A 23,392-nucleotide genomic window follows, 5' to 3' on the forward strand; every position below is an offset into this window, starting at 1 on the left:
CAGGACAATTTGTGATACTGCAAATATTATAGAGATGCAATTACCTTTGGACCCAATGTTTTTTTGCTTAGCTACCCCCTGACATACTATATCAGGGCTCTTATGTCCAAACTATTTAAACATCCAGTGTTTGTGGAAAGATAAATATAGCATGCACATAGCTGTTATAGTCTACAAGATGTGTTTTGAATACTAATGGGAAAAAGGTGTTTCCATAGTTTGATAGTTAGTCAGAAGAAATCAAACAGCTCCTAAATGGGGAAAATGGTCTATTCTGTTGAAGAAAGATCTAAGGGCTAATTTTTGTTTCACTACAAAAAGAGTTCATGATAATGAGGCTGACCTTTGCCAGTTGTTCATCTCTCTATTTTACTTGGAAGGAATTCTAACTAGCCTGATGACTAAGGTCATTTCTGTTTCACTTTTTTTTTTGGTCTTCTGTTCCATGCTGAAATTGAAATAGAGCTGTTTTGTTTTAACAGTTGCAGTTTGACCTCTCTGAAAATGAATACATTGGTAAAGACAACAAAGGGTTACGTTTTACTTTAAGAAATCAAATGCTTATTTTCTGTAGGCATGGGAGTGGGAAGGTGAGAAAAAAAAGAATAGTTGTATGGTGCTGATTGTAGCACCAGATTGTGAAACATTTACTCACACCAAGTAATGGTTTATTTGTCAGTTGTCACATACTACAGTGTGGATAACGGTGTCACAGTCTACCCCATGGTCTGATTCAAAATGTTTACAAGTCAGCAAGAGGCAGATTTTAAAGTTTACATGAGTGGAGGGTTTCAGTATCTCCTCAGAGGGGGGCAATAGATCCTGCCATTATTCTGACAGCAGAACTCAAGGCAGCCAATCCATAGACAATACTAGACATATCTGTGGCATTGTATGAATGATAAAAAGTGGTGATCACTGTAGGACTGGGACATGTCTATTGGAGTCTACACTGAACTCTAGGCATTCTCCTTATTCTTCCTGAACCATGTAAGGTCAGGCCACTGGGAGACTGGCCAAGAACTTTGAATACCCCATCCTCCTAAACCTCTAGACTGGACTACAGAGGGAAAGGGAGTTGTTTGTGTGAGGGAGGTGCACTGAGGCATACGTAAGGTAAAATGCAGGATTTTTCTGGTGAGGCAACATGAGGGCATACAAGATAAACTGGATGTTCAGGGAAAATTGGGCACATGTGTTAAGGCAGGGGAGAGGAAGGGGATAAAGTGAATTAGGTTAGGAACATCAGTGAACTCTAAAAACAGAAATAACGCATTTAAAAATAGCAGTGAGTGAAAGCAATTAAAATGTTGACAGTGGTTTGAAGAAGAAGGTTTTACATCAGGTGAAAAGTTGCAAGCTAGGTAGTGGTAAGTGCAGCACAGTTAAAAGAGATGCATAAAATGTACAACTCCAGTGGGGGATCCAGGAGATTTTGATATCACCAAGAATCCTTGCCTGCATATTTCCTGAACTATCATCACTACAACAGCACTCCAACTCTAACTCCAGTGGGAACAGAAATAATCCCCTGCTTCTGTTTTATTGTTTTAACTGCTCCTTTATATCAAGACCTCTAAAAACAAGTGCATATTCAAGCATCCTACAAATCCAATTATTTAAAAAAACAAAACTCTTCAAAGTGTTAAAATAAAACATGTTAAAATGAAGACTAAATTCTCATAGTCTCATATAGCCAGTCAGCTAATGATAAATGGAAAAGGAGATATTAGCACTTCACTACCATTGAAAGGGCAGTAGACTTGTGTTCTGCCAAGGCAATAGAGGAAGAGAATTCCAGGGAGTCGGGCCGTACACGGAGAATAGTTTTTCCTTCACCTTCAGAGCGGAATCCGGAGCCTTGGTCAGGTACCTTTTAGCCATCATTGCTAGTAGTATGACAGAGGGAGAGAGCTGCAGCTTTGCAGAGCCAGGACCCATGCCATATTGATCATTTCAGGGACAATGTCAAACACTGAACCACGCCCAAAGAGAACCTGAAAGCCAGGGCTTCTCTCACAAAATTAGTAAAATATCCTTCTTGTCTGATACAAAGCTAAACATTTGGATGATTTCATTCTGCATTGACTGATGCTTCTCAGCAACCTCAAAAAGTTTGTATGGTATTTGGAATTAATCAGAAATGTCCCTCCAGTTTCCCTTCTTCCCAAAGTTTTTAATTTAATGTGTACCAACAATCAACAATAGAAGGCTTTAATAAGTGGATGTGCATGAATAAATTATGATTGGATGCATTTAATTATAAATGTGATCATGTGTGTCTGTGAGAGAAGAGAAAACATCTAAAGGAAATATGATAGACAGAAGGGATTTGAAATAAAAAGACATTGCTTAGAGCTAAAAGCCATAAACTGTTGGGCATATCCAGTGATTTGTCACCTCTGCATTATCCACTGACTCAAAGCATTAATGACAAAAGCACATAATTATAGTGCTGTCCTCTAACAAAGGACCCATTAGAGCTGGGTAAATAACAGAACCTATAACATTTTCTAAAACTTGCATTTCCACAGCAGACAGAATTCAGTGAGCTCACGCCATGTCTGCATGTGTTTGTGGAAGGGAATTTTTCTCTCTAAGTTTAATGAGATCGCAACAATTAACAAAAGAAACTAGACTTGAGAGATTGGATTTTAAAGGCTCTAACTAGTGTCACCATATTATTTTAAAGGAAATACAGGACACTGTCCCCATCCCTTCCCCTTGCCACCCTAAGTCAGTGGTGCTGTGCAGGCAGAGGCAGGCAGGCAGGGGTGTAGTCCAGCAGGCAGGGCACAGTCCAGCTGGGAGGCGGAGCGGCATGGTGCTCCAGGCGGGCAGGCACATCTGCTGCTGTGCCAGAGAGAGGCAGGTGGACTGGATCAGGTGCCACCCTGCCTGCACGTGCCAGGCCCAGCCCCTCCTGAGCAACACCTGGAAGTGGTGGGCTGAGCACCACTCCAGTCCAGCTGCCTTACTCCTTCACATCACTGCCTGCCGACCTGCCTGCCTGGCACATTGCTTCTCCATCCCATTGCCAGACTGTGCCCCAAGTCCCTGCAATTCCAGGACTTTTGTTGAATCAGCTGGGACCTGCCCGCCAAACCAGGGCACATGGTCGCTCTAGGTCTAACTCATACTAAAAAAGGCAAAGGATGACTCATGGGATTGCTCCAGCATTTTTCCTCTGGTAGACCACTGGTTCAAACCCTGCCTTGTTTAGCCAGAAGTGACACTGCTGCTTTTTGACAGTTTGTGTGATATTATTACTTGTTATTTGTTACCACCAACAAAGAGCTGATCACTACATGATAATAAAGAATGACACAAAAATAAACTTAAGCCCTGCTATGAAGAGCTTCCTTGTGGATATGTATTGTTTGACCACTACCACACTGAGTTGGTCCTGTCAGTATGATCAAGGGATGTGTAAGCCTGGAGACTGACTTACTTTTTACCACTGGAATTACCTCCTTAAAGAGCGATTGTACTTACTGGCAAAAAAGCTTGCACTTGTGCAGTCATGCTGTATTCTTGAATATAGGACTTTGGTCTTCAAGCTCTAGAGTACCTCATTTATTTTCATGATTAAAACAAACCATTCAGGGCTAGATTTTAGGCAGAACTCTAAGCAAGGGGTTCAGTGTAAATTGCATCAGCTCAGAATTAGCTCTGTAGATGCATCAGATTGTCCCTTTAATCACTGGGAAGTAGTACTGCACTTTATGTTTGATATTTGATAACCCTATACTGACTCCTCATTGCCACTCAGCAAAGTCTAACCCACCCACCTGCTCTGTGAAGGAAAGGAGGAGGTGCAGAGCCCTTCTGTGTTCTCTCTCCAAGGTTTTGGATAGCGTGTACAGAAGTAAAAAGAGGCTTTTATAGATTAAAGGGGCTTTTATAGATTGAACCTTATGTTTCCTTCACTTCCTTGTACTTAGGTTTTGTAGTACAGTGGTTAAATAGATTGTCTTTACCACATAAACTACTACACTGTTGAGGCATATGGAAATTATTGAAGTCTGAACTCTGGAGTGATGACTCTGATGTGTTTTAGTTACCGTTTTGTTATTTGCACATAGTTTTATTTGAATTTTTTAAAGGAAAATTCCACCACTAAGGCTGGCATGAAAAAAGCTGTCTGCAATGAATGGGCAGTAGAGGGAAAATGAGAATCTATCAGGCATCTCTCTGTTTTCTAATCCTAATTAACACTTCAGACTGAAAAAAGAAATGGCAAGCATAAAATATATCTCCAGGGGAAAAATTACCAGGACAACAGTAGTCATCAGTTCCAATAACAAAAAGGCACTTACAGTTTAAAAACCAGAAGCTAAAAATATGGTTATTCAATGAAGAGAAACATTTAGCATTTCCTGCTTTACTGATGCTGAGGTATGATAAATATGAAGTTTTATTAGTTGAGCAGAATTAGCAGCTACTGATAGCTTCTGTCCTCTTCAGATGAATCTGCTTGTGATTGGCAAAATAATAGTCATGCATTTCCTCAAATTCCAACTCAATTCAGAGAAAAGGGTAAAAATAAAATTGCTTTTAGCCTTGATTAATGTTGAAAATACTGATCAAATTAAATTGCTTAACTGCCAAGAGTGAAGACCTCGTGAATGTTCTTTGAAGACTGAGCATCAATTTATTAGTAAATTATGTTTGTAAAAAATACGTTAGTAAAAAGCACACCCATACTGTGCAGTAAATATGGCAACTTACGCCAACTTGAGCGTAACATTTGATATTTGCATCATAGAGGTTATCAAATTTATTAGTAAAACAAGCTAATAAACTAAAATTTGAATAACGGTAGTAATGATGAATCAGCCTGATCCCAGGCCCACTAAAATCAAGGGGGCATTTGTATTGATACCGTTCACTTTTGGATCTAGCCCTTACTGACTTAGGACTAAAGCAGTCCATACACACACTGTTACAATGCAGTAAAGTGTCTACTGCACGGTAGCGCAAGTGTAACTAATTGAGCGCTAATTTGATACCTGCATGATGCAGGTATCAAATGTTACACTCAAGTCAGTGTAAGCTGCCATATTTACTGCACAGTAGAGGTGTGCCTGTACTGTGCAGTAATTTTGGTGACTGCGTAGTAAATGCGCGTGTGTAGACGCACCCAGTATGTCGGGGGTGGATGACTGAAGGGGTGGTATACTGAGGAGGACCATAAAGGACATTTTTGAGATACTCATGACCTTTCACTCCCACAGTCATGTGTTCATTTGTCCAATCTTTTAAATAGTATAGAGCAGCTTTGGGATCGCTGTTACCTATGCCAAACAGTTATGTCCTTAGGAGACTGTCATACCAGTTAAGGATCACTGGTATGCCACAGATGTTAGGTTGCCTCTTCAATGGACCTCCAGGCAGGGCCAGGAACAAGTGAAATGTGCAGGCAGTACACCACCAATAATTCCTAAGCTCACTAGATCTACCAGCTGCAACAACACAAAAGGGGTATGTTGGCCCTTGGAGATCATACCTTGGAGATTGTGATTGGGGTGTGCCAGTGCTCCTGCTGGGGTTTACACCCAGAGGTTCCTGGCTAGAGGGTCTTGCTGTCCAGTCAGGATCAGACCCATCATCATATTTGGGGTCCAGAAGGAATTTGCTCTATGGTCAGCTTGGTATGGACTGTGGGAGTTTTTGCTTTCCTCTGTAGTAGGGGCCATGGCCCTTTTTCTTAGATCTCTCAGGCATATTTTAACATTTGCTGCTACATGATGTTGGTGCCTCCTTTTACTTGTGATGTTATATCTTGTGGTTGTCTCAGGGCTGACTGTAGTTTTGCTAATAGGTTAGATGTTGGATTTCTATAGGATGGTTTGGATAGGGATGATCCTGTCTCAGGAAGTGGGTTGGATTAGATGACCTCTGTAGGTCCCTCCCAGCCCTACTTTTCTATGAATCTGTAATTCTGTGATTACAAATATATATATGTGAAGGACCTGATTCTCCACTTCATCACCTCAGTTAATTACCACCATAAGTGTCTTCATTTTATACTGGCACACAATTGGACTAGAATTAAGGAGAGTCAGCCTGCTCTCATCCATGTGGAAGAAAATATGTGAACATTTTCAGGAGCTGATGTTCACTTCTGACTAGCAAATTAAATTTAGTATTTCATAAGTCTCAGTTGTTAAACCACATTCCAGATATGGACTTAGAAATGTTCCTCCTTTTATTTTTTGTCTTTTGAATTTTAACAATGTCTCTTTTATTTTCTCCTTATTATCTTACTTCTGGCCATTGTTCACCCTCACTCTTTACCTTCCCTTCTCTGCCCCTATTCTTCCTGCCTAGTCTGCTCTCTCTGAGTGGTATTATAGTGTATCTGTTTTCTGCTGTGCTGATTTCATTTCTTTTCCCTGTGCTCATTGCCTTTCTTGCATTAAGCACAACACATAGTTTCTTTGTTGACATATGTGGGATGAGATATGGCAATACATTATTTCACTGAAAACTTTCCTCAGGGGATTATCCCTCGTGGGTAAAATGATTATTTCCCCTGTTTCACATTAACCACCCCAGGAAGGAAATATTTCATGCTTCATTATTACCATTAATCTTCCAAGGTGCCCCTCTGAATGAAAGTCCATTGTTTTGTTTAACAGATAGGTACGCCAATATATGTATCTAATCTAATTATACTCCTAACAGATGCATCTGTCATATTGCTTTGTGTTGGTAGCTAAACTTTACATTGCGTTACAAAATACAATTTCAACATGGTACATAGACATTCCCCTTCCTTTTATCTTTTATGGTGGGTAATGGTGGTACCTCAGTTGCTGTGCCTAGGAAGTATATATACTTTTTTAAACTGAAAAAGACATCACACTGTGCTTTTTTTACAAAACTTAATGTGACAAAATGTAGACAAAGGATGACCAAAAAAAGGTTTGATCCAGTACTCACTGAAGTCAATGGCAAACCTCCCTTTTGGTTCTGCTGATGTAGAATCTGATTTAAAAATGTTAGATCTAATTTAGGGGTTTCTTTTGTTTGTTTATGTTTTCAAAAGAACCATTGATCCGAAGGTATTGAAGCATGGAGGTGCCTTTCCCCTAGAAAGCAGACTAGGTATTTTCCACAAGAAAAGAACACACATTTTATGCACCGACTGCTGCATTTTACTTTCTTGAATTACCATCTCTGGAAGGCAGCACTTTTGGTTACACAAAAGGAATGTTAATTTGCAGACGCTGCATGCTCTTTTCTTTAGATACCTAAGCAGTTATGTAAGAGCATTGTGTAATTAATATGTGAGATATGTGACATATCTCCTAGTATTTCCATCTGTGATTTATAAGTTATGTCTTTTTCTTCCTCAATCCAAAAAACTTGGGTGAAGAACACAGCTGAGTGGAGAAGCTTAGGAGGCAAGCAGCCAAGATGTTAGTGCTTCTTTCATAAAGTATATGTCTTTATATGTGAAGATAGCACAGTCAAATGTTCAGTGCTTTTAGTTATAGTAGTATCTTTCAACTGCTTGGCTACTTATTGCAAATTTTGGTATTCTTTGTCACTGACCAGCTGTCTGGCCTTGGAAAAGATAGTTCACCTCTTTGTTCCTGTTTCCCCCATTTCTCATTTCTATTTAGATTGTAAGTTCTTTTGGACAGTCATTCTATTTTATCGTGTGTGTGCAATGTTTTTAGCATGAGAGAGCTCCAAATCTGACCTTTTGAGGCAAATGAAATATACATAATAATTACACATGCACACACACACAACATCTTTATTAAGGCTACAAATTGAAGCTCTCGATTATTAGTGAATGCCTGTGCAATCTTGTATGTGCATTGTGATACATGCTTTATTTATGTAATCCCAGGCATGGTTCCTCAATCATACTGTTCCTACTCCTTACACCTTGGGCACCAGGAAGTGGAAGACAAAGAAAACATAGGGAAGAGAGTTTTCCTGCTCTCATTTCCTGTGCCCTGCTAATGAATACCTGGATTCATAGAGAAATGTAACAAATACACTTATAATATGATATCTCCACTGGGATCTGGAAGAGCATATTAGTCATTCCTATGAGTCAGGAATCCAGCAGATCTCTACTGTCATAGACAGGTCTATTTCCTTTCCTGTAGTTTAAAGCCTGTTATGTCTTCCAGATCTTCCCAGACAGGCTAGCATTAGTTACCGTGAAAGGGGGAAAACGTTTAATGATTTATTTTTATATTTCAGTATGTTTAATGCTTCCTACCAACAACGTTTCCATATTGGGAAAGCAAATGTTAAGCATTTTGAACGCAGATAATGATTTCTAATAATCACCACAGGAGTGATTGTCTCAGTTGGAGTTTTAATAGGGGCTGAAGCAGTTAGAAGGGTGGAGGCAAATTAAGGAGGGGAATGCAGAACAATAAATCTATATGCTTACAGGATGTTATTAGGGAAAATGGTTAATTCTGTAAAGTCAGTTCAACATACCAGCAACTGTCAAATCCAATTTAAGGTTCTATCTGCTTACTGTCTTGTGGCCTGATCCCTTTCCTCTTTTCTAAGTGCAACTTGCACTGACTTCTTTAGCAGGCAAAAATCCCACTGAAGCCTAAATCTCCTATTTCTGTAGGAGCGAGAGAATTCCATTTCATTATAGCACAAGAGCTTTTAGACTTTGAAATGGGTAACTTGTCTACAACAGTTGAAAAATCAAGTATAAAGATTTTTTTAAATCAAACTTCTGGAACTCCCTGGAAGCAGAGGTAACCAAGGGCAGAAATGACAGATATTTTGCCTGGTGGAGGCAGAATGCTTCCTCAACCCCTTGGGTGCATAAAAGTAGTACACTAGTTGCTCTAATCCAGGGGTGGGCAAAATGCGGCCTGCGGGCCAGATGTGGCCCACCAGGCCATCCTATTTGGCCTGTGGGGCCCCTAAAAATGTAGAAAATTAATATTTATCTACCCCCTGGCTGCCTGTCATGTGGCCCTCGATGGCTTGCCCAAACTCAGTAAGTGACCCTCTACCCAAAATAATTGCCCGCCCCTGCTCTAATTGTTGCTCTACACAGCCATCCCTCTCTGCATATATGTGCGTAGTGGGAGTGTGGAATGGAACCACAGACCTGCCTCCTTCCCTCTGCCCCCTCAAGAGGTGGGTAGGGAGAAATCCTTATACTTCTCTAAGCAGAAGGACTATAACTTTGACTGGTTCTTCTGCATAACCTGTATCATGGGTGACTGGTGCCTTTTGAGTCGGGGGGGCATGTCAGCAACTAATCACGCTGACCAGGTAGGGGGGTCCTCCGGCAGCCGATGTCACTGGGCAGGGGGGTTCATTGTGCTGCCCCCACCACGGGCGATCCCACTCACCAAAAAGGAGCTGCACCGCTTCTGGAACTCCCACAGCCATTTCTGGAAGTGGCACGGCCGCTTTTGCTGGTGGCCCTGCTCCCTGGCCAGCGCTTGCAGGGGGCGCACCGGTGCTCCTGCCTGCCCCCTGCCCATCACCTAAACAGGGAGCGCAGCCTGACAGGATGTGCACCGACGCTCTCAGGGGGTGCATGTGCACTCCCGTGCACTCCCTACGCGTCGCCACTGCTCTGTATGACCTCCTCCCCAGTGCACCAGTATGAACTCCGGATACAATATAGCCTGGAATGATAAACTGATTTGAGCAAGGACTGTGGATTGGTCCTTGGATGTGCCTAGCAAACATCAAATAATAGCAATTCATTCTTTCCTTATGATAAGGCTAGTTTATTCCTTGCTTTGGGCACCTCCTATTAAATATTTTATGAATACGAATGTACACTGTGGTTGTGCCTAAAAATAAGTGAATGGAATGTCATGTCCTGGCTTGAATCAGAAGCCAAAATCTAGTGTTATTGGGTGTTTTATTATTAATTCATAACACCTACAGTGTGCTGGTGCCCAGAGAGCATGTAGACAGATCACTTCTGGGCCCCTGGCAAACCTCCAATCTAAGGGAAATTTGGAGATGCTCCTGAATTGACCACACCAACTAAAGTACAGTTTGCTGTTTTGAAAGAGGTGAGGAAAGGAATCAGAAAGGAAGTAAACTTTCATCTTTATTATTCCTCTCCCAAAAAAGTATTTAGGACTTCTTATGCCGATTACAGAAAACATTGCCGGAGGATGTAGATAAAAAGCAAAACAAAGTCCCCACACAGTTACAAAGACTAATATGATAGTCATTGTTCTCAGTGCAGAACACAGTTTTAATTGTGCGCAGCAGCAATATTTCAGACATCTCTCTTTTGTTTTCATTTATTTATTTAAGATTAATGTCCTTCTAAATGAAATGGGAATACAGAAGCTTAAGTCTTTGATAAGCTTCTTGTCTTGGTCTGCTCTGCATTTTTAATAAAGTAGTCTCATTTATTATCCATCTTCTCCTCGCCATTTGACCATTACCCTCCCAGTTTACCTTGGACTGAACAGTGGGTGTTGAAGCATCTCATAGCAGCTCAAGATTGAGGTCATGTAAGTGAAATTACCCTTTATGCAGCCCATGACTTGACTGCTATTTAAACACTATTTTAAGGTTTTAAATGGTACAGTGACTTTGTTTTGGCCCCTCTGCTGGGGATTCACACTCCCTAAAGAATAAAATAGTTTACAACACGAAATGGTTTGGCCTTTGCCTTCATAAACCAATGCAAGTTATGATTTATACATGACACCATTATATATGAAAGCTGTTTTAATCCCAGTTTATGTCCCCCATCATAAAAATAATGGCTTTTGATATTTCCTCATTCATTTCTAAAAAAATCCATTACCAGACAAGTCCTTTTTCCTTTACTCCTCCTACCTCCAGCTACTCCTTAGGGGAGAAGAGAGCTGACAGGAGCTTGTGCAGAAGGCAAGCACTGACCATGTGTGCCTTTTGCCTTCTTCCCCAAGAAGACTTTATTGAAATCTTCTAAGTAGGTGTGGAAAGCAGCTTGCTTTATTTTTTTAGTTTTTTTTAATGATGAACAATTCCTCTTCATCTTGAATGTTCTCTTGAGGAAATATAGTTTAGTATTAGACTGGGTGGGCCAAATCTGTCCCACCAAAAGATTGGATCTGGCCCATGGCTGCCTCCCGGTGGCACTCTGCATGGGGCCAAGCCCTGTCCGCTCCTGCCATGCTCCCATTTGTTCCTGCTGGCCCCGGCCCCAGCCTTGGTCAGCATGTACAGCTTTCTGGCAGGGTTGCTGTCAGTGCAGCTGCAATCACCCAGGTACTGTTCGGCTCCCCCGCCATCTCCTGTGGCTCCTCCTCCTGCCCCTGTTACACCGCTCCAGGTGGGGGGAAGCTGCAGCTGGGTGGCTCCTGCCCCAGCATGCAGGGATCCAGCTCCACCTCTTGGCCACCTTGCACCCATTCTGCTCACCCACAGGTGGCTGCTCATTGTGCCAGGTAGGCAGAGTGGGTGGAAGGCAGCTGGAAGTAGAGCTCCACATGCTAGAGCCAGAGCCACCTGGCTGCAACTTCCCATCTGCTTGGGGTGGGCCAGAAGCAGGAGGAGGAGGAGCTGCTGGAGATGGGAGGAGCTGGCTGGAGCCAGCGCCAGTCGGTATGGGTATGAGCATGGTGTGGGCTGCCCTGGGTGGAAGTGGCTGGGACTTGGCCACATGCAGAGTGCTCTGGGGGCAGCCACAGGCTGGATAGGGGACGGGGGTCAGATTGCACCACCCAGGCAAGCTGTTGCACGTGCCCCATATCCCTGGCTGGTTCCCAGGACCTAGCACGTGGGCAGCCCTCCCCACACTTGCACACATCCGCCCCCTCCCTGACACCCCCTCTGCAGCTCCTCCCCACCACCCCCTGCTTCCTCTATAGACACTACCTCTATAGGCACTACTCAGAAAAACATAAATCAGGAAAAAATATATTTTTGAAATAAAAGCATTATAGTAGATGTTTGATTTTTAGCATATGATTTGTTTTTTATCTATACATTGTTAAAATTGTATCTTTTAAAAGATTTTTGTGTGTGTGGCCCTCAACAACTCACCAAAACTTGTTAAGTTGCCCACCAGCTGAAATAATTGCCCATCCCTCTACTAGGCCATGTAATTTTTTCTTCCAAATGGGAAATGCATTGTAGAAGACAGGGTGGATATGTAACTCATAGACTAGCTAAATCAGATATATACAGACTGAGCACAAGCTTTTGTGAACTGAAACTCACTTTATCAGATCCTGTAAAAGAATGTGCACAAAGCAGTGTGTAAGAGAGAGAGAGAAATTTGAATATGAAAGATAAGGAGGTAGGAAGAGGTGGTGGAAGTGGGTCAGTGCTGGAAGAGACAAACAAAGAAGCAATAAATCCATAGAAACAAAGGAATCACAAAAGTTAATCTAGGTAATGGAATAAGAATCCACAGTCCTATTTAAGCCATTTTCCATTGGTGGAGGAATGGATTCTGGGTAAAATTTTCTAAAGCACCTAAATATCTTATTTTTTAAACGTAGATTTTTTAAAAGGTATTTGAATCCCCATTTTGATCTTTAGGCACCTCTATACTCATGTGAATCTTGTTGTAAATGTCTAACTTGCCTTTATAAAATAGAATTTAGGCTTCTAGGTCACTTAGAAGCTTATGAAAATCCATCAGGTTTATTCTCCAAGTTCCTAATAGAAACCTAAAAATGTACAGAATGTGTGCAACCCCTGTTCTAATACCAAGTATCCTCTTTTACATTTGGTAGCTTCACTGGTGTCACCATATCCTGAACAGAACATCAGACAGTTTCTCAAGTTAAAAAAGAAAACCAAACAAAAGAAAACCCTGCCCCCCGCCCCCCCTCAAAATTAACAACAACTTCAAACTGAGCTCTGAAGGACAATGCTTTTTGTACCACGAACAAAGGTTCACAAGAGCTCAAGGTAAAACCTTTCATTACAGTCGGAACCAGTGAAGTCCTCCATACTTTTGCTGGACAATACCAATATATAGTGTATATTTGTTATGAATACAAAATCATTGGAAAAAATACAACTTCTTCTTTCTAAGATCATTTCTAAATTAGCTTAGTTCAGAAATGGGGAATAAGGAAGTGTTTAAATTATTTTTACACAGCATGATTTGGGATTTCCCTTAGTAATCATTTTAGATTTGCAACGTCTATATTTGTTTACAAAGAAAATTGACTTTTTGATTATAATGTTAACTAAAATGAAAGAACACTGAGTAAAAATGTGTGAATTACTAACGTGAATTCATGACATCCCTGCAGTATGAAAATCTGATATTGTTACATGTACAAGAAAATGCAAAATTGGAATCTGAATGCTTTATCCTAGGTCATTATAAAGTGACTCATTATCCATGTTTTGGAAGTGGTGAAATGAAGTTGTTGCTGTGGTGGCCCAGAAAATATGAGGTAAGAATTTTTGTGGATGATATCTTTTATTGAACCAACTGCATGATTGGGATAGACATAGACAAATTTTTGTCCCCCACAGTAGCCTTCCTCCAGCTCTTGGGATGGAAACCTGAGGAAGCATACTGTGATACCCAAAAACTTGTCTATGCTTATTCCAACGATGTAGAGATCTGAGGAAAAGTAGTGTGATGTCTATATCTATCCCAACCTTGCCATTGATTCCAATAAAAGATATCACCCACAAGAATTCTTTCCTCATTATAATTATCAACGCTTTAATACTTTCTGCATAGCAAATGTGGAGAACTCAAAATAGCACAATTGTAAAACTAGTTTTGTTACAATTATATTATATTATTTTTACCTTTTTATGGAGATGATCTTGTAATAGAGGAGATTGAGGTTTTACAAAAATACTGCAGCCTGTTTCCTTTTCCAGTCACCCCTACTTTTCTCTCTGTCCCACTCTCTTTATCTTCTGCTTTCTTTTTAGTTACCTGGTATGTACATTTTTCATAGGGTCACTTTATATTTAGCTATGTACCCAGGAAAGTAAGTAGCTTGGGCAAGGCTAAAAGTTTGGCTTTATATAAGCCTTGTGGACTACTAAAAATGTAACAGTTAGTCTTGAGAGGCCATTTGCCAGAAATGAATCCAAATATAGATTTGATGATAAATCTCCTTTTTGTTTTGGTTTTTTTTGCATTTTTGGGGGGTGGGGGTTGTCTTAATACTTGATTCAACTTCCATGGATGTTAACAGCAACTTCTGTTCACTACTGAAGAAACTGGATCAGGGCCCAACCTCAGAAAACTGATTGAACTGCTGTAAAACAGCAAGCTCGAATAAGTGGGCTTATTCCAATCTACCAGTGGCCCTTTCCCACATTCTTTGGTCTTGATTACAGCCCCTTTGTCCACTGATAATCAATTGCTCATCTAAGTAGTTCTGTTCACTCATATAGGAGTATTTATATATTATTGACTTGCTAATGTGGAAAAGGGTTCATGATTTCACCTTGAATCCACAAGGAATCTGGAAGCTGAAAAGACGGGATATGAGACAGACACATCATCAGGAAATTTCTACTTATTTCATATTTTAGGAAGACAAAAGGTCCAGATCATAACCCTATGTGAAAAGGGCCAGGAGAGGAAAAATCCACTTAGAAAATCCACATAGCCCCTGCTTATGAAGGTTTCACCATATTGTTTCTTCATTTTTTTCTGCTTAAGTTTGGTTTTTCAGGGTGTGGAATGAATAAAATGTTTTTCAGCCCCAAATACCTGTGGAACCCTGAGATCTTCCATACAATTTTCATATGCCTTGATGATGATATATAGATTTTAAAGATAATGTATGCATTGTGATCATCTTGTCTGACCTCTTGCATAATGTAGAATATTCAACTTCAACCAGTGATTTCTGTTTCTGGTTAATCATCTGAACTAGAGCATATTTTATGGAAAGATGGCTAGTTTTGATTTGAAGACTTTAGTTGGTAGTGAATTTGTCACTTCCCTTGATAATATGTTCCAGTGGTTAATTAACTTCACTTAAAAATGGATTCCAATTTGAATTTTTCTAGTTTCAACTTCAAGCTTTTGTCTTTGTCTACTAGATTAAACCCCACCTAATATATCCATTATTTTCTGCCTACATATGTGCTTTCAGACTACGTTTTAACCTTTTTTCTTGATACATTTAATAGAGCTTGTTAAAGCTTTTGCTATAATACATGTTTCTCAGATGTCTAATCATTTGCAGAGCTTGTCTCTGAAGCCCTCTGATTTTTCAACAAGCTTTTTACTGTGTCACTAATTCTATGTACGGAAGTGGTATCCTCTCCTTTCTCCTATATCACAATCACTTGCTTTTACATCAAAGGATCATGTAAGTCCTTTCAGCCACAGGGTTGCATTTTAACTTCAGATTCAATTGGTTGCAGCACACTTCTTGTAAGGTCCTTATTCTTTCTTCCTAGATCTTTCCTCCCAGATTCTGCTCGCACGTTGTGCAGCCAGATTGACTGTCCACTGTTTCAGGGACAGCAGATGGCAGAAGAAACATGAGAGCGCTGCTTCCTATGCCTGCCCCCTTTTCCTTTCCCAGCTATTCTCTTTGGTACCACAGGGATCTATTGAATTTGGTCTGTAATTTTTTTGCACAAGCTACACATTATTCTGAGAGTTAGAAGACCCCCATATAATGGGGATAATACCTTTTGCTGATTGTTATGAGATTTACTTAATGTTTACAGAATGAAAGTGCTATAAAAGAGTAAATTTTTATTGAACAGTGGGCACATCTACAAGTGCATTAATACACTTTTCCTAACATGCATTAAACTTAGTACCTCCAATATGAGGGCACCTTTACATGTGCTCTACAGGTGTGGGGAGCAATGCTTTAATTAGAGCAGCTTCAAGAGCCACTGTAAGTAAAGAGACTTAGGAGGCTGCTAGATCACAGTAATTACCACACTCCAGACTCGATTAATAGTCTGCTCCAATGTACTATAATTACAGCATGTTGAAGCAGCCTCTGTGTTCATGTACAGGCACTGTGAGGTACTAATTTAATGCACATTATATTGCACTAATTCATAGTAGCTCAAGCACATGCTTTTTGGGTGACACTTAATGCGCGTTAGCATAATAGCACTTTTTTATGTGCCGCTTTAATGCACAGTAAAATAGGCTACTGCACATTAAAGCGCACATGTAGGCACACCCAGTGTGGCTCAGATTACCTGCTCCCTAAATCAAATTGATGGAAAGTGTTTCAATGGGGGAAAAAAATCAGTGAAGATCTTTCCATAGAATATGTCTACTTTGTTTCATATGCGATGGGGAATCTCAACTGAAACCATATACTACAATACCCACATCAAAACTCTGCTGATTTGGCATGGCTTTCCCTGGTTGCAGCTGACTTTCTGCCACCGACTCCCTTTCAAAGGGGATTCACAGACTGCCTGGGGTTGTCTGATTTATATAACTTGTGCTGAATGCAGTAGAGGTGATATATATTGTCCTGAGGTTCTACCTCCACTTAATGTGAGGTTTTACAAACCTACTCCCAGCTAGCCCACCTTCCACACAGATCTCCAGCCCAGGAGAGAGGGCTCCAAGATCCAAATAGGAATACAACCAGGGAGGTACTGGAGTTCTTTTTCATGTTGGGTCCTTGAGAACGTTTGTGCATGGGGGTCCCCCTTGATGCATTGATCTGATAGAAACAGTCTGTCCTAAATGAGAGAGGTTGTGGGGGGGTCAGAGATGGGTTGGGGGGGAGGGAGAAGAATAGAGAAGTCAGTGGTGGTTACTGCTGTGCCTACACATTTTCCATTCTGTTTAATGAAATCACTCCTACATTACATCTTGTCCCTTTAAAAAAATGATTAGGATAAAGAAAAAAAAAACACCCAGGCAAAATGTTATCTACACAATCAGCTTTTCACTATGAAATTCTAAGACTATCCTTTTTTCTCTTCTTTCAGATTTCTCAACATGATCACTTAGAAAAAAAAGCCTTATTTCTTAATGGGAGGTACATCAAAGAGAGCACGCAGCTGGCTGCAAAAAAAGAAAAAAAGAAAATACTAGCATCCAGGTCAGTTCTGTATTCCTAGGCATGGAGTGTATGTGAAGATTTTGCTGCAGATTTTCCAGTCAATTCTGCAGCCCTGTTTCTCTGTCACTGTTGCTGTTGCTGCTACTGCTGCTGCCTGGCAAAGGCCAAGATATGAAGAAAAAATATAAGGGGAATTATAAGACACAAAGCAATCCCTTATAACTGAAGGCATGTAGAATGTATAGCATCTGCTAATATAGACTTTCCTTGGACCTTACTGGAAAAACATGCTTGGTTGTACACACTCAGTATGTCATTAAGTGTTCTGCATCTTTTGCATTTCTGCCCAAAATTAAGGGGAAAATTTAAGAAAGAAAGGAGGAGAGGATGGAGCAAGCAATGGAGAGAACTGCAGGAAATGGTATTGGAATGGAGATTTAAAAAAAGGAAAAACTGGAACAAAAATAAGGTTGAGAAAAATAAGATCCAGAAAAAATCAGGAACAGAAAAAGATGCTTTCTGAATTCTTAGCATGATGTGTGTAGGAGGCAGATCTATGCCTATAATTTAGAGAAACCTGAGAATTTCCTTGTTCTACACTGGGCCCCCAAGCAGAATTTGCAGGAATACAAAGCATTTCATATTTTTATCCTGCTCTAGAATGCCCCCTAACACATCAAAATACTAGTGGAAGAGTTGGCTACCTCACTACCCAGCTGCACAATCTCTCATGTATAAGGAATCTCCAGCTGGGGAGATCTGGCTGATTTTTGGTCCTATTGCAACATGGGCATAATGGTGATGAGGACAGAGTTAAGTGGATTGATGCCAGTAAAAATGGCACAAATAGGAAAGGTTAATTGACTCCAATGTGACTTTGTGATTTTTAGCATGTATGTTGTTGTGGCAGGGCACTGCTTGTGCCTGCCACTTTAAGGGCCTGAGACAGCAGCTGGCAGGTGCCAGCCATTATAGATTCAGGGCTGCCCATATAAACAGGGCATTTTGCTGCTGAGAGGCCAGGCAACAACATTGCCTGGCTGGAGGGCTGCTGGTATCATCTGGAGGTAAGGGAGGCACTGTAGGGGATGGTCAAGAGGCTCCTGGTCGTGGGTATGACCTAAAACTGCACCCTGCCGGGTGTGGGTGGCCTGGTGGGGCTCTCAGTGGTGCAGGAGCCCTCAGGAAATGCCAGGCCAGTTACCATCTCAGTGAAAGGTGGGTTGGGGTGCTATAACCCTTAGCCCCCACAACCGGGTGGGTTGCCCCTTTGTAGGGTCTGGAGGGTGGACCCCCAGAGAAAGAGAGTGAGGCCATAGACTCGTGCCTGTCTGGACTTCCCCTAACTCGTCAATGCTGGGGCCAGGACCAGAAGGGTCAAAGGGCCAGGGACCCACCACGAGGAACGCCCAAGAACTGAGGGCCTCAGGTTCTGACTGGCCTGGAGGTGGGCCAAGGCTAGTGAGGCAAAGGTCCTGGGGGGACCACACCTGGAAGGGGAAGCAGCTCAGGGAGCTATGCTGCCCAGGATGAAGGTGGATTAGGCCGCCAGAATGGAGGAATCATAGAGGGGTTCAACATTAGGATTATAGGGCCCAGCATAGGGTTGGTGATTGTAAGAACATCTGGATGCCATCTGCGAGGCTTGGGCTGCAGTGTAGGGGAGGAACGGAGCCACAGATAGTGCCCCCTGGCATTGGGGCAAGAAATGGGCAGTCTTCCACTTAATTACATCAATGAACTAATTACCAACAAGGCATGGCAGGTGAGAAGGCGGGTGGTTAGCCCAGAAACAGGGAGGCGGGCCCCAGAGAGATCAGCCTGGAGAAGGCCCCCTGTTACAGTTTTTATTATACTTTTTTTATTTAGCAGCCTCTGTGCTGTGAAATTAACAGTTTTGTCTTGAGGGCTAGGGACAGACATTACACACAAACCAGTTTATGTGATCAGAAACTGGTTTAAACCTATTACAGAACAGACATGCAGTACATATAAACCAGTTTGAAAATGGCTGAACTGGTTTGAGAGAAACTTGGTTGAATGTAGTATCAGACTTAACTGATTTGGGTCAAACCAGTTTATTCAATGTCTGTCCCTTACCCCTTCCTGGTTTAACTTAAACCAGAGTCCCCCAGCATCCCAGATGCTTTGCAGCCCTGGGTGGGGCTCTCTGCTCCAGAGGGCTGGGCTGGCCCCTCCCTTCTGCTCCCTGGCTGGAGCTCTGGCAGAAACTTGTAGGCACAGCAGCGTCTGCCTGACTCCCCACAACCCCAACTCACTGCTCAAGCAGGGATTCCTCCCTCCTCTCTCCCACAGCAGGGACCGTAGCCAGCATGTGGTCAGCTAGCTAATGCTGAGAGGTTTCTTTGTCAGGCAGACAGGATAGTATCCACTTAGGGCCTTTTCAAGCCAATCAACAGGTAATATCCCTCCATTCCTTTCTTGGAAAAAGTTCTTTAAGAAGAGCTTGAACTAATGAGAGAAGCTTTTGTTTTGCTGATGGACTGATAAATGCTGTGTAACTTCCTTCTGTGAAAGGAAATGCTATGTAACTCTCTGCTGGCTCCATTGCTGGTCAGAGGAGCAGCAAGGGCGGGGTGGGGGGGAGAGGGGGAGGATAAGAGGGGGAAGAACCTCTCCCTAATCAAAGCATCCTGCCAGGGCCTGGCCATCCGCCTCCTCAGCTCAGCTCTGTGGAAGGGAAGGGGGAGGGCAACCCTAGCACCCCCCAGCTTCTAGTCCAGGGGTGGGCAAAATGTAGCCCGCGGGCTGGATGCGGCCTGCCAAGCCATTCTATCTGGCCCGTGGGACCCATAAAAAATTTAGAAAATTAATATTTATATCTCCCCCAGGAGATATATGTCATGTGGCTTTCGAAGGCTTGCCAAAACTCAGTAAGCGGCCCTCCGCCCGAAATAATTGCCCGCCCCTGCCTTAGCATCTGCTCTGTCCCAGTCAGAGACAGAATACTGGGCTGCATGTCCTGCTGCTCAGCCCATGGGTCCCTCTCATTCTTAAGCACTTGGAAAAAATTGAGAATCAGCCTTTGACTTTAAATCAAATAAACCCAAGATGTGTTCTCAGGACAGCAGGATACTGATTGAAGTTTGCCCTCAGTGTAGGGCGCTGATCTGTATCTGAACCCGCTTTATAGTCAGCACATTAAAAGGACAATACACCTGTAGGAGAAGCAGCGTGGTAACTGGGCAGTGGTCCGGCAATCAGGAGATCTGAATTTAAACTTGCTCATTTGCTTTGTGATTTGGGACAAGTGACATCATTCCTCTATGTCTCCATGCCCTTGTCTGTCCAGAGGAAGACTTTCCAAGGTACAAAAAGGGATTAAGCACCCAAAGGCTGACTTCTTTGAAAATCCCAGCCATTAACTGTTTAGAGCAGGGATACTCTCTAGCTATATGCACCTGCACGGTGCATTGGAATAGGAGCCTGACCTCATTTGGAGCCTGTAGATGTCACTGCAATAGAAATAATGTATAAATTCTTGCTGGCAGCAAATTAGAGATACAAGTGAGTACCAATAATCTGGCATATCACATATGACAGGTAGTACTGTTTACTAGATGAAGGCATGACCAGAAAAAGAGGTAGAGGATGATGCTTATCACTTGTACTAAGGAGCTGATGGCATAAATCAACAACCAACCACTTCCTTATCTTGAGTAAATAAATTATTCTTCCTTTGTGATCAATAAAGATGAGCAGATAGGTGGAAGCAGATAGGTGCGGCAAGCAGGTTAGGAGGCCAGGTTACATAATGAAACATTCATTCTAAAAAAAAAAAAATGATCACCCAAGAAAATAAAAAGATTATCAACCAAATAATATGGAAATGTGTTATAGAGAATATATTTGATATATAAATACAGATGTTTTATAGAGACTATATTTATATTTCGATAAAATAGAGTCCATGTGTATGTGTTTACATACATGCACAACACTTGATAAATTGATCTTGCAAACCTACTCTAGTGGAACAGTTTTCCCTCAGCCACCTCTATCACCGCCAGCAAGAACCAGTCGGAAGAACAAAAGATCTAACTGAAGGGTTTTCCATCAAGAAAGCCATGTTGTTAGGGCTGTATGTTGTCACGACATCTGCTTTGCCTGGAGAGCTTGAATAGCAATATGTATTTCGCTTCCAGCTTAGGACAGTAGAGCTCAAAGTAAAGACGACAAACGCTGGCACTTTAGATACCGCATTCCTCCTTCACCCCACAGCCTGGAGAAGGCCCCCTGTTACAGTTTTTATTATACTTTTTTTATTTAGCAGCCTCTGTGCTGTGAAATTAACAGTTTTGTCCTGAGGGCTAGGGACAGACATTACACACCAACCAGTTTATGTGATCAGAAACTGGTTTAAACCTATTACAGAACAGACATGCAGTACATATAAACCAGTTTGAAAATGGCTGAACTGGTTTGAGAGAAACTTGGTTGAATGTAGTATCAGACTTAACTGATTTGGGTCAAACCAGTTTATTCAATGTCTGTCCCTTACCCCTTCCTGGTTTAACTTAAACCAGAGTCCCCCAGCATCCCAGATGCTTTGCAGCCCTGGGTGGGGCTCTCTGCTCCAGAGGGCTGGGCTGGCCCCTCCCTTCTGCTCCCTGGCTGGAGCTCTGGCAGAAACTTGTAGGCACAGCAGCGTCTGCCTGACTCCCCACAACCCCAACTCACTGCTCAAGCAGGGATTCCTCCCTCCTCTCTCCCACAGCAGGGACCGTAGCCAGCATGTGGTCAGCTAGCTAATGCTGAGAGGTTTCTTTGTCAGGCAGACAGGATAGTATCCACTTAGGGCCTTTTCAAGCCAATCAACAGGTAATATCCCTCCATTCCTTTCTTGGAAAAAGTTCTTTAAGAAGAGCTTGAACTAATGAGAGAAGCTTTTGTTTTGCTGATGGACTGATAAATGCTGTGTAACTTCCTTCTGTGAAAGGAAATGCTATGTAACTCTCTGCTGGCTCCATTGCTGGTCAGAGGAGCAGCAAGGGCGGGGTGGGGGGGAGAGGGGGAGGATAAGAGGGGGAAGAACCTCTCCCTAATCAAAGCATCCTGCCAGGGCCTGGCCATCCGCCTCCTCAGCTCAGCTCTGTGGAAGGGAAGGGGGAGGGCAACCCTAGCACCCCCCAGCTTCTAGTCCAGGGGTGGGCAAAATGTAGCCCGCGGGCTGGATGCGGCCTGCCAAGCCATTCTATCTGGCCTGTGGGGCCCCTTAAAAATTTAGAAAATTAATATTTATCTGCCCCTAGCTGCCTGTCATGTGGCCCTTGATGGCTTGCCAAAACTAAGTAAGTGGCCCTCCACCCAAAATTATTGCCTGCCCCTGTTCTAGTCTGAGCCACTGCAGGCATGTGCCTGTATTTCTTCAGTCCAGTGCATTTAGAAACCAGTTCAGCCTAGCCAAGTTAGGCTGACCTGCAAAGATTGAATCAATTCAGGCTGACTTTTTGAATGTCTGTCCCTAGCCTAAAGAACGGAACAGTACTTGTGAGATTTCATATATTCTTTCTCTGCCTCTTTTCTTACTCTCTCTGTGTACTACTAATTTTATGTTACTTGAAATAACTTGTTATATATGCATAATTAGCCTTCAAAACATTTATATTCCATGATTGAATACTAGTGAATAACATTATCTTTAAAAAATATATAATTTAGCACTTGTAATATAAGTGTTTGTTTAAGGAACAAGAGGATTCTAAACAATGGATGAAATGAAAATAGACACTGTTCACTTTAGCTGCAGCAGAAAAAACCATGACAAATGCAGGTAAGTTTTTCTGTTTGTTTGCTTTTTTTTCAAATTCAGAGGAACTTACAGCTCAGATGGAGAGTAGTGAAGGCTCCAAGTCTGATATATGCAACCAGAGCAAAAAAAATGGTGAATAATACTATCTCTTATTATAGAAAAGCATCCAACCAAGAAATGCAGTGAGGGAAGAAGATATAATTATATCTAAATACTTATGGAGTGGATTTATCTGTGATAGAGCACAGCATAGGGTAAGCTATATTTTAAAAACAAAGTTAACGTGGACTAGTTAAGAGTATCTATTATAATACAATATAGAAATGGAATTAAGTAGTTACATAATGAATATGATGCATGTTCACATATAAATAATTATATATATTTCACATATATAATTGAAATATTATAATAGGTGTGTGTGTGCATGTTTACATGTGTGTATGTATACATACATCTATGGAATCAAACATTTTTATTTTATTCATCGGAAATAATGATTTAAAACACAGCCGAGACACTGTAGTGCACAAGTAGAATCTTGAGTTATAACTTCTCCTTATGGTCTATATTTTTTCAAGAGCAATTTTCTGAGATCTGTCATGTAAGTATTCAGTAAACCATTTGTTTTATTCCTTAAACCGTTCAGAGC

At 41.8% G+C, this 23,392-nt stretch overlaps 1 long non-coding RNA gene across 1 annotated transcript in view; it reads left to right on the forward strand.

Annotated features, from left to right (window-relative positions):
• LOC102379323 overlaps positions 1-23,392 on the forward strand; it is a 49,170-nt gene that overhangs the window by 6,045 nt on the left and 19,733 nt on the right. Inside the window, exon 2 of the long non-coding RNA XR_322991.3 lies at positions 16,894-17,006. This is a non-coding gene — a long non-coding RNA (uncharacterized LOC102379323). The remainder of the gene's footprint in view (positions 1-16,893; positions 17,007-23,392) is intronic.

This window comes from Alligator sinensis, unplaced genomic scaffold (genome assembly GCF_000455745.1).
Source record: "Alligator sinensis unplaced genomic scaffold, ASM45574v1 scaffold187_1, whole genome shotgun sequence".
NCBI lineage: Eukaryota > Metazoa > Chordata > Crocodylia > Alligatoridae > Alligator > Alligator sinensis.